Source organism: Lissotriton vulgaris, unplaced genomic scaffold, assembly GCF_964263255.1.
Source record: "Lissotriton vulgaris unplaced genomic scaffold, aLisVul1.2 SCAFFOLD_595, whole genome shotgun sequence".
In the NCBI taxonomy this organism is placed as follows: Eukaryota; Metazoa; Chordata; class Amphibia; order Caudata; family Salamandridae; genus Lissotriton; species Lissotriton vulgaris.
In genome coordinates this window covers 858,798-873,850 of record NW_028241900.1, presented here as the reverse complement: position 1 = coordinate 873,850, position 15,053 = coordinate 858,798, and the positions used below count along the sequence as shown (strand labels likewise).

Below are 15,053 nucleotides of genomic sequence, written 5' to 3'. Positions count from 1 at the left end.
TGGAACTCTTAGCTAACACATCACAATGTGTGATGCTTGCCAACCAAGCACTAGATTCTGGAGCGCTGATGATCAGAACATTCTGTTCCTGAAGGAAAGGAAAGACAGCTTGATGGAAAATAAAGTCTCAGTTTATAGTAACGCTCTCTCTCTCCCAATATCTATCTATCTATCTATCTATCTATCTATCTATCTATCTATCTATCTATCTATCTATCTATCTATCTATCTATCTATCTATCTATCTATCTATCTATCTATCTATCTATCTATCTATCTATCTATCTATCTATCTATCTATCTATCTATCTATCTATCTATCTTTATATATGGATACCTGCGTACACATACATATAGATATGCCATGCATTCCTTTAGATTTGTTCCAACCTCTTACCATTTATTTGAGAATCCCTACTTTTCAAGTGACTGCAAATGAAGTCATTTCCGGCACTTTTTGGCCGGTGCAAGGTAACAAAAACACATGACAACTTTTAATAAAAATCATTGGTCTCTTTGTTAACGCGCACTGTCAAACATGGGGCTTTCACACGTCAGGTAAACATGATAACCAATACACAACAGAAGCAGATGTAGATTGCTTATCAATGCCGGGATAGAACAGTTGTGAATTGAGTAGAAGAAGGGCCCCTGAATTGATACTTATTATATACAGCCTGTAGGATAATGAAAAATGCAGGCTAGGAAAGGAGATGCAAATATCAATGTATTAGAAAAATACATAAAGAGGAGTGATTTGCTTTTATTCATTCAAGGCTAGAAAAAATCAACATACTATTGCAAGCATTCATACACCACCAAATAGAAATAAACAATTCTGACATTAAACTTAAAGGTGACGATGCATTTGTATCATCACCTTGAGAAGGGTCACCGAGGAATTGAGCCCAGGGCTTCTGCACTTAAACACCAGAAACACTCCACTAAACTAAGATGCCTGTTGGTGCCAACAATTCCCAAAGTTAATGCGTGTTCTAGGTGAGCAATGAACAGAATGCAGGGCTCTTTTCAAAGCGAGGTCTGTGAATCAACAGATACATCCACATGCCAATTACTTTAGTGTTTTTAAGAGAATTCACTTTCTTGGAACGAGTCTGCATGAAACCATCTTCAGGGCCTGGACAATTTCATGGCAAAACGGCACCTCTCAACATTGCAGCCAAGACAATATAACAACTGTTTCTGCCCGGTTTCGAACCGGGGACCTTTCGCGTGTGAGGCGAACGTGATAACCACTACACTACAGAAACAGATGTCTACAGTTGATTCTTCTGTGATGAAACTTCTCAAAACAGGCTATTCCAAGGGCCTCTGGTTTTAGATTTCTTTCATGCAACCTTCCCAGACAGCCCTAGCCGAACGCTTGTATATGCCATGCAAGTTCAGCATTTTTGCAAAATGCTTAAAGAGAAATGTTTCCTATTTGCTCAGGCAGGGCAAGGTTAAAAGCATGAGACTCTAGCAAATATTCATCCACTACTGCAAAGAGAAAATTGATATTGGCTTTGAAATGCATACTGCAATACTACTTTAAAAAAGCACCAATGAAAGGGCTCGTCCGGGATTTGAACCCGGGACCTCTCGCACCCAAAGCGAGAATCATACCCCTAGACCAACGAGCCTTCGAAAGGCCCGCACCTCTGAAAAGCTAATACCAGCTCTAAGCACGCAATGAAGATCATGCTGGGGACTTTTTCATGCTTGGTCTGTGAATATACATGAAATTCAGTGTCAACTTACCCTTTCTCAAATGATATCACTATCATTTATAAGTGTCCCCTTTTATTTTGTCCCAGCATTGGACACGTCTTACAGAAAGTCAGCACTTATTTATCTATTTCTGCATTGGCTAGACCCTAAAGAGAAAGAATAAAAAGCTGTTCATAGCAACATAAGAAACACATGTTGCATTTTCTCTCAAATGCTTATTCCCTTTATGCAAATCGGAATGCCAAGGTGAATAACTGGGCCACAGATTCTGGCTAATTATCTTTCCCTTGAATGCAAGTAGCAATAAAAACGGCCTAATGCAGGACTAAAGCATTCCATGCAAGCCTCTAACATCATAACATAACTGAGCTGCTGGTAGCAAGCTAAGCAATACCTTCCCAAAATGAGAAGTACATGTGCTAATCCGCTCAATCAGCGCTCGATCAGGCTAAGATATAGAAAAGGTGGAAAGGGTCCAAATGGCTGTCCCTTCCTTTTTAGGGTGGGTCCTTCTGACTATCATAGGATTGCTTGTAAGAGTGGCCAGGGTCAGAGAAAAAACTTTCAACCCTTCTTAGTGTTCTATCCAGAAGCAGGCATTTTCTGTGCCTTTAATTTCAGGCTTTTCCCAGCAGTCTCTGTTCTGCCTATGTAAATTAACAAAAGCAGTGCTTATTCATCACTTACTCTAATGTCCTTACTGTCCAGAAAGCTCTGCCTAAGTATGCTTTTTTTCTTTTTCAGTGAAATTCTAAATGTTTTTTCTGCCCAGTCTATGGCAGTAGAATGCTGCTTATGATGCCACATTTTGTTGAATCACCAAGGTACAACTACAGAGGAATATATGAGTCTGAACGACATGGAACTCTTAGCTAACACATCACAATGTGTGATGCTTGCCAACCAAGCACTAGATTCTGGAGCGCTGATGATCAGAACATTCTGCTCCTGAAGGAAAGGAAAGACAGCTTGATGGAAAATAAAGTCTCAGTTTATAGTAACGCTCTCTCTCTCCCAATATCTATCTATCTATCTATCTATCTATCTATCTATCTATCTATCTATCTATCTATCTATCTATCTATCTATCTATCTATCTATCTATCTATCTATCTATCTATCTATCTATCTATCTATCTATCTATCTATCTATCTATCTATCTATCTATCTATCTATCTATCTATCTTTATATATGGATACCTGCGTACACATACATATAGATATGCCATGCATTCCTTTAGATTTGTTCCAACCTCTTACCATTTATTTGAGAATCCCTACTTTTCAAGTGACTGCAAATGAAGTCATTTCCGGCACTTTTTGGCCGGTGCAAGGTAACAAAAACACATGACAACTTTTAATAAAAATCATTGGTCTCTTTGTTAACGCGCACTGTCAAACATGGGGCTTTCACACGTCAGGTAAACATGATAACCAATACACAACAGAAGCAGATGTAGATTGCTTATCAATGCCGGGATAGAACAGTTGTGAATTGAGTAGAAGAAGGGCCCCTGAATTGATACTTATTATATACAGCCTGTAAGATAATGAAAAATGCAGGCTAGGAAAGGAGATGCAAATATCAATGTATTAGAAAAATACATAAAGAGGAGTGATTTGCTTTTATTCATTCAAGGCTAGAAATAATCAACATACTATTGCAAGCATTCATACACCACCAAATAGAAATAAACAATTCTGACATTAAACGTAAAGGTGACGATGCATTTGTATCATCACCTTGAGAAGGGTCACCGAGGAATTGAGCCCAGGGCTTCTGCACTTAAACACCAGAAACACTCCACTAAACTAAGATGCCTGTTGGTGCCAACAATTCCCAAAGTTAATGCGTGTTCTAGGTGAGCAATGAACAGAATGCAGGGCTCTTTTCAAAGCGAGGTCTGTGAATCAACAGATACATCCACATGCCAATTACTTTAGTGTTTTTAAGAGAATTCACTTTCTTGGAACGAGTCTGCATGAAACCATCTTCAGGGCCTGGACAATTTCATGGCAAAACGGCAACTCTCAACATTGCAGCCAAGACAATATAACTACTGTTTCTGCCCGGTTTCGAACCGGGGACCTTTCGCGTGTGAGGCGAACGTGATAACCACTACACTACAGAAACAGATGTCTACAGTTGATTCTTCTGTGATGAAACTTCTCAAAACAGGCTATTCCAAGGGCCTCTGGTTTTAGATTTCTTTCATGCAACCTTCCCAGACAGCCCTAGCTGAACGCTTGTATATGCCATGCAAGTTCAGCATTTTTGCAAAATGCTTAAAGAGAAATGTTTCCTATTTGCTCAGGCAGGGCAAGGTTAAAAGCATGAGACTCTAGCAAATATTCATCCACTACTGCAAAGAGAAAATTGATATTGGCTTTGAAATGCATACTGCAATACTACTTTAAAAAAGCACCAATGAAAGGGCTCGTCCGGGATTTGTACCCGGGACCTCTCGCACCCAAAGCGAGAATCATACCCCTAGACCAACGAGCCTTCGAAAGGCCCGCACCTCTGAAAAGCTAATACCAGCTCTAAGCACGCAATGAAGATCATGCTGGGGACTTTTTCATGCTTGGTCTGTGAATATACATGAAATTCAGTGTCAACTTACCCTTTCTCAAATGATATCACTATCATTTATAAGTGTCCCCTTTTATTTTGTCCCAGCATTGGACACGTCTTACAGAAAGTCAGCACTTATTTATCTATTTCTGCATTGGCTAGACCCTAAAGAGAAAGGATAAAAAGCTGTTCATAGCAACATAAGAAACACATGTTGCATTTTCTCTCAAATGCTTATTCCCTTTGTGCAAATCGGAATGCCAAGATGAATAACTGGGCCACAGATTCTGGCTAATTATCTTTCCCTTGAATGCAAGTAGCAATAAAAACGGCCTAATGCAGGACTAAAGCATTCCTTGCAAGCCTCTAACATCATAACATAACTGAGCTGCTGGTAGCAAGCTAAGCAATACCTTCCCAAAATGAGAAGTACATGTGCTAATCCGCTCAATCAGCGCTCGATCAGGCTCGATCAGGCGAGATATAGAAAAGGTGGAAAGGGTCCAAATGGCTGTCCCTTCCTTTTTAGTGTGGGTCCTTCTGACTATCATAGGATTGCTTGTAAGAGTGGCCAGGGTCAGAGAAAAAACTTTCAACCCTTCTTAGTGTTCTATCCAGAAGCAGGCATTTTCTGGGCCTTTAATTTCAGGCTTTTCCCAGCAGTCTCTGTTCTGCCTATGTAAATTAACAAAAGCAGTGCTTATTCATCACTTACTCTAATGTCCTTACTGTCCAGAAAGCTCTGCCTAAGTATGCTTTTTTTCTTTTTCAGTGAAATTCTAAATGTTTTTTCCGCCCAGTCTATGGCAGTAGAATGCTGCTTATGATGCCACATTTTGTTGAATCACCAAGGTACAACTACAGAGGAATATATGAGTCTGAACGACATGGAACTCTTAGCTAACACATCACAATGTGTGATGCTTGCCAACCAAGCACTAGATTCTGGAGCGCTGATGATCAGAACATTCTGCTCCTGAAGGAAAGGAAAGACAGCTTGATGGAAAATAAAGTCCCAGTTTATAGTAACGCTCTCTCTCTCCCAATATCTATCTATCTATCTATCTATCTATCTATCTATCTATCTATCTATCTATCTATCTATCTATCTATCTATCTATCTATCTATCTATCTATCTATCTATCTATCTATCTATCTATCTATCTATCTATCTATCTATCTATCTATCTATCTATCTATCTATCTATCTATCTATCTATCTATCTATCTATCTATCTATCTATCTATCTATCTATCTATCTATGTATCTATCTATCTATCTATCTATCTATCTATCTATCTATCTATTATATATGGATACCTGCGTACACATACATATAGATATGCCATGCATTCCTTTAGATTTGTTCCAACCTCTTACCATTTATTTGAGAATCCCTACTTTTCAAGTGACTGCAAATGAAGTCATTTCCGGCACTTTTTGGCCGGTGCAAGGTAACAAAAACACATGACAACTTTTAATAAAAATCATTGGTCTCTTTGTTAACGCGCACTGTCAAACATGGGGCTTTCACACGTCAGGTAAACATGATAACCAATACACAACAGAAGCAGATGTAGATTGCTTATCAATGCCGGGATAGAACAGTTGTGAATTGAGTAGAAGAAGGGCCCCTGAATTGATACTTATTATATACAGCCTGTAAGATAATGAAAAATGCAGGCTAGGAAAGGAGATGCAAATATCAATGTATTAGAAAAATACATAAAGAGGAGTGATTTGCTTTTATTCATTCAAGGCTAGAAAAAATCAACATACTATTGCAAGCATTCATACACCACCAAATAGAAATAAACAATTCTGACATTAAACGTAAAGGTGACGATGATGCATTTGTATCATCACCTTGAGAAGGGTCACCGAGGAATTGAGCCCAGGGCTTCTGCACTTAAACACCAGAAACACTCCACTAAACTAAGATGCCTGTTGGTGCCAACAATTCCCAAAGTTAATGCGTGTTCTAGGTGAGCAATGAACAGAATGCAGGGCTCTTTTCAAAGCGAGGTCTGTGAATCAACAGATACATCCACATGCCAATTACTTTAGTGTTTTTAGGAGAATTCACTTTCTTGGAACGAGTCTGCATGAAACCATCTTCAGGGCCTGGACAATTTCATGGCAAAACGGCACCTCTCAACATTGCAGCCAAGACAATATAACAACTTTTTCTGCCCGGTTTCGAACCGGGGACCTTTCGCGTGTGAGGCGAACGTGATAACCACTACACTACAGAAACAGATGTCTACAGTTGATTCTTCTGTGATGAAATTTCTCAAAACAGGCTATTCCAAGGGCCTCTGGTTTTAGATTTCTTTCATGCAACCTTCCCAGACAGCCCTAGCTGAACGCTTGTATATGCCATGCAAGTTCAGCATTTTTGCAAAATGCTTAAAGAGAAATGTTTCCTAGTTGCTCAGGCAGGGCAAGGTTAAAAGCATGAGACTCTAGCAAATATTCATCCACTACTGCAAAGAGAAAATTGATATTGGCTTTGAAATGCATACTGCAATACTACTTTAAAAAAGCACCAATGAAAGGGCTCGTCCGGGATTTGAACCCGGGACCTCTCGCACCCAAAGCGAGAATCATACCCCTAGACCAACGAGCCTTCGAAAGGCCCGCACCTCTGAAAAGCTAATACCAGCTCTAAGCACGCAATGAAGATCATGCTGGGGACTTTTTCATGCTTGGTCTGTGAATATACATGAAATTCAGTGTCAACTTACCCTTTCTCAAATGATATCACTATCATTTATAAGTGTCCCCTTTTATTTTGTCCCAGCATTGGACACGTCTTACAGAAAGTCAGCACTTATTTATCTATTTCTGCATTGGCTAGACCCTAAAGAGAAAGAATAAAAAGCTGTTCATAGCAACATAAGAAACACATGTTGCATTTTCTCTCAAATGCTTATTCCCTTTGTGCAAATCGGAATGCCAAGGTGAATAACTGGGCCACAGATTCTGGCTAATTATCTTTCCCTTGAATGCAAGTAGCAATAAAAACGGCCTAATGCAGGACTAAAGCATTCCATGCAAGCCTCTAACATCATAACATAACTGAGCTGCTGGTAGCAAGCTAAGCAATACCTTCCCAAAATGAGAAGTACATGTGCTAATCCGCTCAATCAGCGCTCGATCAGGCTCGATCAGGCGAGATATAGAAAAGGTGGAAAGGGTCCAAATGGCTGTCCCTTCCTTTTTAGGGTGGGTCCTTCTGACTATCATAGGATTGCTTGTAAGAGTGGCCAGGGTCAGAGAAAAAACTTTCAACCCTTCTTAGTGTTCTATCCAGAAGCAGGCATTTTCTGGGCCTTTAATTTCAGGCTTTTCCCAGCAGTCTCTGTTCTGCCTATGTAAATTAACAAAAGCAGTGCTTATTCATCACTTACTCTAATGTCCTTACTGTCCAGAAAGCTCTGCCTAAGTATGCTTTTTTTCTTTTTCAGTGAAATTCTAAATGTTTTTTCTGCCCAGTCTATGGCAGTAGAATGCTGCTTATGATGCCACATTTTGTTGAATCACCAAGGTACAACTACAGAGGAATATATGAGTCTGAACGACATGGAACTCTTAGCTAACACATCACAATGTGTGATGCTTGCCAACCAAGCACTAGATTCTGGAGCGCTGATGATCAGAACATTCTGCTCCTGAAGGAAAGGAAAGACAGCTTGATGGAAAATAAAGTCTCAGTTTATAGTAACGCTCTCTCTCTCCCAATATCTATCTATCTATCTATCTATCTATCTATCTATCTATCTATCTATCTATCTATCTATCTATCTATCTATCTATCTATCTATCTATCTATCTATCTATCTATCTATCTATCTATCTATCTATCTATCTATCTATCTATCTATCTATCTATCTATCTATCTATCTATCTATCTATCTTTATATATGGATACCTGCGTACACATACATATAGATATGCCATGCATTCCTTTAGATTTGTTCCAACCTCTTACCATTTATTTGAGAATCCCTACTTTTCAAGTGACTGCAAATGAAGTCATTTCCGGCACTTTTTGGCCGGTGCAAGGTAACAAAAACACATGACAACTTTTAATAAAAATCATTGGTCTCTTTGTTAACGCGCACTGTCAAACATGGGGCTTTCACACGTCAGGTAAACATGATAACCAATACACAACAGAAGCAGATGTAGATTGCTTATCAATGCCGGGATAGAACAGTTGTGAATTGAGTAGAAGAAGGGCCCCTGAATTGATACTTATTATATACAGCCTGTAAGATAATGAAAAATGCAGGCTAGGAAAGGAGATGCAAATATCAATGTATTAGAAAAATACATAAAGAGGAGTGATTTGCTTTTATTCATTCAAGGCTAGAAAAAATCAACATACTATTGCAAGCATTCATACACCACCAAATAGAAATAAACAATTCTGACATTAAACGTAAAGGTGACGATGCATTTGTATCATCACCTTGAGAAGGGTCACCGAGGAATTGAGCCCAGGGCTTCTGCACTTAAACACCAGAAACACTCCACTAAACTAAGATGCCTGTTGGTGCCAACAATTCCCAAAGTTAATGCGTGTTCTAGGTGAGCAATGAACAGAATGCAGGGCTCTTTTCAAAGCGAGGTCTGTGAATCAACAGATACATCCACATGCCAATTACTTTAGTGTTTTTAAGAGAATTCACTTTCTTGGAACGAGTCTGCATGAAACCATCTTCAGGGCCTGGACAATTTCATGGCAAAACGGCACCTCTCAACATTGCAGCCAAGACAATATAACAACTGTTTCTGCCCGGTTTCGAACCGGGGACCTTTCGCGTGTGAGGCGAACGTGATAACCACTACACTACAGAAACAGATGTCTACAGTTGATTCTTCTGTGATGAAACTTCTCAAAACAGGCTATTCCAAGGGCCTCTGGTTTTAGATTTCTTTCATGAAACCTTCCCAGACAGCCCTAGCTGAACGCTTGTATATGCCATGCAAGTTCAGCATTTTTGCAAAATGCTTAAAGAGAAATGTTTCCTATTTGCTCAGGCAGGGCAAGGTTAAAAGCATGAGACTCTAGCAAATATTCATCCACTACTGCAAAGAGAAAATTGATATTGGCTTTGAAATGCATACTGCAATACTACTTTAAAAAAGCACCAATAAAAGGGCTCGTCCGGGATTTGAACCCGGGACCTCTCGCACCCAAAGCGAGAATCATACCCCTAGACCAACGAGCCTTCGAAAGGCCCGCACCTCTGAAAAGCTAATACCAGCTCTAAGCACGCAATGAAGATCATGCTGGGGACTTTTTCATGCTTGGTCTGTGAATATACATGAAATTCAGTGTCAACTTACCCTTTCTCAAATGATATCACTATCATTTATAAGTGTCCCCTTTTATTTTGTCCCAGCATTGGACACGTCTTACAGAAAGTCAGCACTTATTTATCTATTTCTGCATTGGCTAGACCCTAAAGAGAAAGGATAAAAAGCTGTTCATAGCAACATAAGAAACACATGTTGCATTTTCTCTCAAATGCTTATTCCCTTTGTGCAAATCGGAATGCCAAGATGAATAACTGGGCCACAGATTCTGGCTAATTATCTTTCCCTTGAATGCAAGTAGCAATAAAAACGGCCTAATGCAGGACTAAAGCATTCCTTGCAAGCCTCTAACATCATAACATAACTGAGCTGCTGGTAGCAAGCTAAGCAATACCTTCCCAAAATGAGAAGTACATGTGCTAATCCGCTCAATCAGCGCTCGATCAGGCTAAGATATAGAAAAGGTGGAAAGGGTCCAAATGGCTGTCCCTTCCTTTTTAGTGTGGGTCCTTCTGACTATCATAGGATTGCTTGTAAGAGTGGCCAGGGTCAGAGAAAAAACTTTCAACCCTTCTTAGTGTTCTATCCAGAAGCAGGCATTTTCTGGGCCTTTAATTTCAGGCTTTTCCCAGCAGTCTCTGTTCTGCCTATGTAAATTAACAAAAGCAGTGCTTATTCATCACTTACTCTAATGTCCTTACTGTCCAGAAAGCTCTGCCTAAGTATGCTTTTTTTCTTTTTCAGTGAAATTCTAAATGTTTTTTCCGCCCAGTCTATGGCAGTAGAATGCTGCTTATGATGCCACATTTTGTTGAATCACCAAGGTACAACTACAGAGGAATATATGAGTCTGAACGACATGGAACTCTTAGCTAACACATCACAATGTGTGATGCTTGCCAACCAAGCACTAGATTCTGGAGCGCTGATGATCAGAACATTCTGTTCCTGAAGGAAAGGAAAGACAGCTTGATGGAAAATAAAGTCTCAGTTTATAGTAACGCTCTCTCTCTCCCAATATCTATCTATCTATCTATCTATCTATCTATCTATCTATCTATCTATCTATCTATCTATCTATCTATCTATCTATCTATCTATCTATCTATCTATCTATCTATCTATCTATCTATCTATCTATCTATCTATCTATCTATCTATCTATCTATCTATCTATCTATCTATCTATCTATCTATCTATCTATCTTTATATATGGATACCTGCGTACACATACATATAGATATGCCATGCATTCCTTTAGATTTGTTCCAACCTCTTACCATTTATTTGAGAATCCCTACTTTTCAAGTGACTGCAAATGAAGTCATTTCCGGCACTTTTTGGCCGGTGCAAGGTAACAAAAACACATGACAACTTTTAATAAAAATCATTGGTCTCTTTGTTAACGCGCACTGTCAAACATGGGGCTTTCACACGTCAGGTAAACATGATAACCAATACACAACAGAAGCAGATGTAGATTGCTTATCAATGCCGGGATAGAACAGTTGTGAATTGAGTAGAAGAAGGGCCCCTGAATTGATACTTATTATATACAGCCTGTAGGATAATGAAAAATGCAGGCTAGGAAAGGAGATGCAAATATCAATGTATTAGAAAAATACATAAAGAGGAGTGATTTGCTTTTATTCATTCAAGGCTAGAAAAAATCAACATACTATTGCAAGCATTCATACACCACCAAATAGAAATAAACAATTCTGACATTAAACTTAAAGGTGACGATGCATTTGTATCATCACCTTGAGAAGGGTCACCGAGGAATTGAGCCCAGGGCTTCTGCACTTAAACACCAGAAACACTCCACTAAACTAAGATGCCTGTTGGTGCCAACAATTCCCAAAGTTAATGCGTGTTCTAGGTGAGCAATGAACAGAATGCAGGGCTCTTTTCAAAGCGAGGTCTGTGAATCAACAGATACATCCACATGCCAATTACTTTAGTGTTTTTAAGAGAATTCACTTTCTTGGAACGAGTCTGCATGAAACCATCTTCAGGGCCTGGACAATTTCATGGCAAAACGGCACCTCTCAACATTGCAGCCAAGACAATATAACAACTGTTTCTGCCCGGTTTCGAACCGGGGACCTTTCGCGTGTGAGGCGAACGTGATAACCACTACACTACAGAAACAGATGTCTACAGTTGATTCTTCTGTGATGAAACTTCTCAAAACAGGCTATTCCAAGGGCCTCTGGTTTTAGATTTCTTTCATGCAACCTTCCCAGACAGCCCTAGCCGAACGCTTGTATATGCCATGCAAGTTCAGCATTTTTGCAAAATGCTTAAAGAGAAATGTTTCCTATTTGCTCAGGCAGGGCAAGGTTAAAAGCATGAGACTCTAGCAAATATTCATCCACTACTGCAAAGAGAAAATTGATATTGGCTTTGAAATGCATACTGCAATACTACTTTAAAAAAGCACCAATGAAAGGGCTCGTCCGGGATTTGAACCCGGGACCTCTCGCACCCAAAGCGAGAATCATACCCCTAGACCAACGAGCCTTCGAAAGGCCCGCACCTCTGAAAAGCTAATACCAGCTCTAAGCACGCAATGAAGATCATGCTGGGGACTTTTTCATGCTTGGTCTGTGAATATACATGAAATTCAGTGTCAACTTACCCTTTCTCAAATGATATCACTATCATTTATAAGTGTCCCCTTTTATTTTGTCCCAGCATTGGACACGTCTTACAGAAAGTCAGCACTTATTTATCTATTTCTGCATTGGCTAGACCCTAAAGAGAAAGAATAAAAAGCTGTTCATAGCAACATAAGAAACACATGTTGCATTTTCTCTCAAATGCTTATTCCCTTTATGCAAATCGGAATGCCAAGGTGAATAACTGGGCCACAGATTCTGGCTAATTATCTTTCCCTTGAATGCAAGTAGCAATAAAAACGGCCTAATGCAGGACTAAAGCATTCCATGCAAGCCTCTAACATCATAACATAACTGAGCTGCTGGTAGCAAGCTAAGCAATACCTTCCCAAAATGAGAAGTACATGTGCTAATCCGCTCAATCAGCGCTCGATCAGGCTAAGATATAGAAAAGGTGGAAAGGGTCCAAATGGCTGTCCCTTCCTTTTTAGGGTGGGTCCTTCTGACTATCATAGGATTGCTTGTAAGAGTGGCCAGGGTCAGAGAAAAAACTTTCAACCCTTCTTAGTGTTCTATCCAGAAGCAGGCATTTTCTGTGCCTTTAATTTCAGGCTTTTCCCAGCAGTCTCTGTTCTGCCTATGTAAATTAACAAAAGCAGTGCTTATTCATCACTTACTCTAATGTCCTTACTGTCCAGAAAGCTCTGCCTAAGTATGCTTTTTTTCTTTTTCAGTGAAATTCTAAATGTTTTTTCTGCCCAGTCTATGGCAGTAGAATGCTGCTTATGATGCCACATTTTGTTGAATCACCAAGGTACAACTACAGAGGAATATATGAGTCTGAACGACATGGAACTCTTAGCTAACACATCACAATGTGTGATGCTTGCCAACCAAGCACTAGATTCTGGAGCGCTGATGATCAGAACATTCTGCTCCTGAAGGAAAGGAAAGACAGCTTGATGGAAAATAAAGTCTCAGTTTATAGTAACGCTCTCTCTCTCCCAATATCTATCTATCTATCTATCTATCTATCTATCTATCTATCTATCTATCTATCTATCTATCTATCTATCTATCTATCTATCTATCTATCTATCTATCTATCTATCTATCTATCTATCTATCTATCTATCTATCTATCTATCTATCTATCTATCTATCTATCTATCTATCTATCTATCTATCTATCTATCTATCTATCTATCTATCTATCTATCTATCTATCTATCTATCTATCTATCTTTCTATCTATCTATCTATCTTTATATATGGATACCTGCGTACACATACATATAGATATGCCATGCATTCCTTTAGATTTGTTCCAACCTCTTACCATTTATTTGAGAATCCCTACTTTTCAAGTGACTGCAAATGAAGTCATTTCCGGCACTTTTTGGCCGGTGCAAGGTAACAAAAACACATGACAACTTTTAATAAAAATCATTGGTCTCTTTGTTAACGCGCACTGTCAAACATGGGGCTTTCACACGTCAGGTAAACATGATAACCAATACACAACAGAAGCAGATGTAGATTGCTTATCAATGCCGGGATAGAACAGTTGTGAATTGAGTAGAAGAAGGGCCCCTGAATTGATACTTATTATATACAGCCTGTAAGATAATGAAAAATGCAGGCTAGGAAAGGAGATGCAAATATCAATGTATTAGAAAAATACATAAAGAGGAGTGATTTGCTTTTATTCATTCAAGGCTAGAAATAATCAACATACTATTGCAAGCATTCATACACCACCAAATAGAAATAAACAATTCTGACATTAAACGTAAAGGTGACGATGCATTTGTATCATCACCTTGAGAAGGGTCACCGAGGAATTGAGCCCAGGGCTTCTGCACTTAAACACCAGAAACACTCCACTAAACTAAGATGCCTGTTGGTGCCAACAATTCCCAAAGTTAATGCGTGTTCTAGGTGAGCAATGAACAGAATGCAGGGCTCTTTTCAAAGCGAGGTCTGTGAATCAACAGATACATCCACATGCCAATTACTTTAGTGTTTTTAAGAGAATTCACTTTCTTGGAACGAGTCTGCATGAAACCATCTTCAGGGCCTGGACAATTTCATGGCAAAACGGCAACTCTCAACATTGCAGCCAAGACAATATAACTACTGTTTCTGCCCGGTTTCGAACCGGGGACCTTTCGCGTGTGAGGCGAACGTGATAACCACTACACTACAGAAACAGATGTCTACAGTTGATTCTTCTGTGATGAAACTTCTCAAAACAGGCTATTCCAAGGGCCTCTGGTTTTAGATTTCTTTCATGCAACCTTCCCAGACAGCCCTAGCTGAACGCTTGTATATGCCATGCAAGTTCAGCATTTTTGCAAAATGCTTAAAGAGAAATGTTTCCTATTTGCTCAGGCAGGGCAAGGTTAAAAGCATGAGACTCTAGCAAATATTCATCCACTACTGCAAAGAGAAAATTGATATTGGCTTTGAAATGCATACTGCAATACTACTTTAAAAAAGCACCAATGAAAGGGCTCGTCCGGGATTTGTACCCGGGACCTCTCGCACCCAAAGCGAGAATCATACCCCTAGACCAACGAGCCTTCGAAAGGCCCGCACCTCTGAAAAGCTAATACCAGCTCTAAGCACGCAATGAAGATCATGCTGGGGACTTTTTCATGCTTGGTCTGTGAATATACATGAAATTCAGTGTCAACTTACCCTTTCTCAAATGATATCACTATCATTTATAAGTGTCCCCTTTTATTTTGTCCCAGCATTGGACACGTCTTACAGAAAGTCAGCACT

The 15,053-nt window shown here is 39.5% G+C and overlaps 10 non-coding genes across 10 annotated transcripts; all 10 read right to left on the bottom strand.

The window, feature by feature from the left end:
- Positions 1-1,198: 1,198 nt before the first annotated feature.
- Positions 1,199-1,271, bottom strand: TRNAV-CAC (transfer RNA valine (anticodon CAC)). Its single transcript has one exon. It is a non-coding gene; the product is annotated as a tRNA-Val (tRNA).
- Positions 1,272-1,571: 300 nt separating this feature from the next.
- Positions 1,572-1,643, bottom strand: TRNAP-UGG (transfer RNA proline (anticodon UGG)). The gene has a single exon. It is a non-coding gene; the product is annotated as a tRNA-Pro (tRNA).
- A 2,150-nt stretch (positions 1,644-3,793) lies between these two features.
- TRNAV-CAC (transfer RNA valine (anticodon CAC)) lies at positions 3,794-3,866 on the bottom strand. Its single transcript has one exon. It is a non-coding gene; the product is annotated as a tRNA-Val (tRNA).
- A 2,627-nt stretch (positions 3,867-6,493) lies between these two features.
- TRNAV-CAC (transfer RNA valine (anticodon CAC)) lies at positions 6,494-6,566 on the bottom strand. The gene has a single exon. It is a non-coding gene; the product is annotated as a tRNA-Val (tRNA).
- A 300-nt stretch (positions 6,567-6,866) lies between these two features.
- On the bottom strand, positions 6,867-6,938 carry TRNAP-UGG (transfer RNA proline (anticodon UGG)). The gene has a single exon. It is a non-coding gene; the product is annotated as a tRNA-Pro (tRNA).
- A 2,167-nt stretch (positions 6,939-9,105) lies between these two features.
- On the bottom strand, positions 9,106-9,178 carry TRNAV-CAC (transfer RNA valine (anticodon CAC)). Its single transcript has one exon. It is a non-coding gene; the product is annotated as a tRNA-Val (tRNA).
- Positions 9,179-9,478: 300 nt separating this feature from the next.
- Positions 9,479-9,550, bottom strand: TRNAP-UGG (transfer RNA proline (anticodon UGG)). Its single transcript has one exon. It is a non-coding gene; the product is annotated as a tRNA-Pro (tRNA).
- A 2,170-nt stretch (positions 9,551-11,720) lies between these two features.
- On the bottom strand, positions 11,721-11,793 carry TRNAV-CAC (transfer RNA valine (anticodon CAC)). The gene has a single exon. It is a non-coding gene; the product is annotated as a tRNA-Val (tRNA).
- Positions 11,794-12,093: 300 nt separating this feature from the next.
- Positions 12,094-12,165, bottom strand: TRNAP-UGG (transfer RNA proline (anticodon UGG)). The gene has a single exon. It is a non-coding gene; the product is annotated as a tRNA-Pro (tRNA).
- Positions 12,166-14,403: 2,238 nt separating this feature from the next.
- On the bottom strand, positions 14,404-14,476 carry TRNAV-CAC (transfer RNA valine (anticodon CAC)). Its single transcript has one exon. It is a non-coding gene; the product is annotated as a tRNA-Val (tRNA).
- Positions 14,477-15,053: the final 577 nt, after the last annotated feature.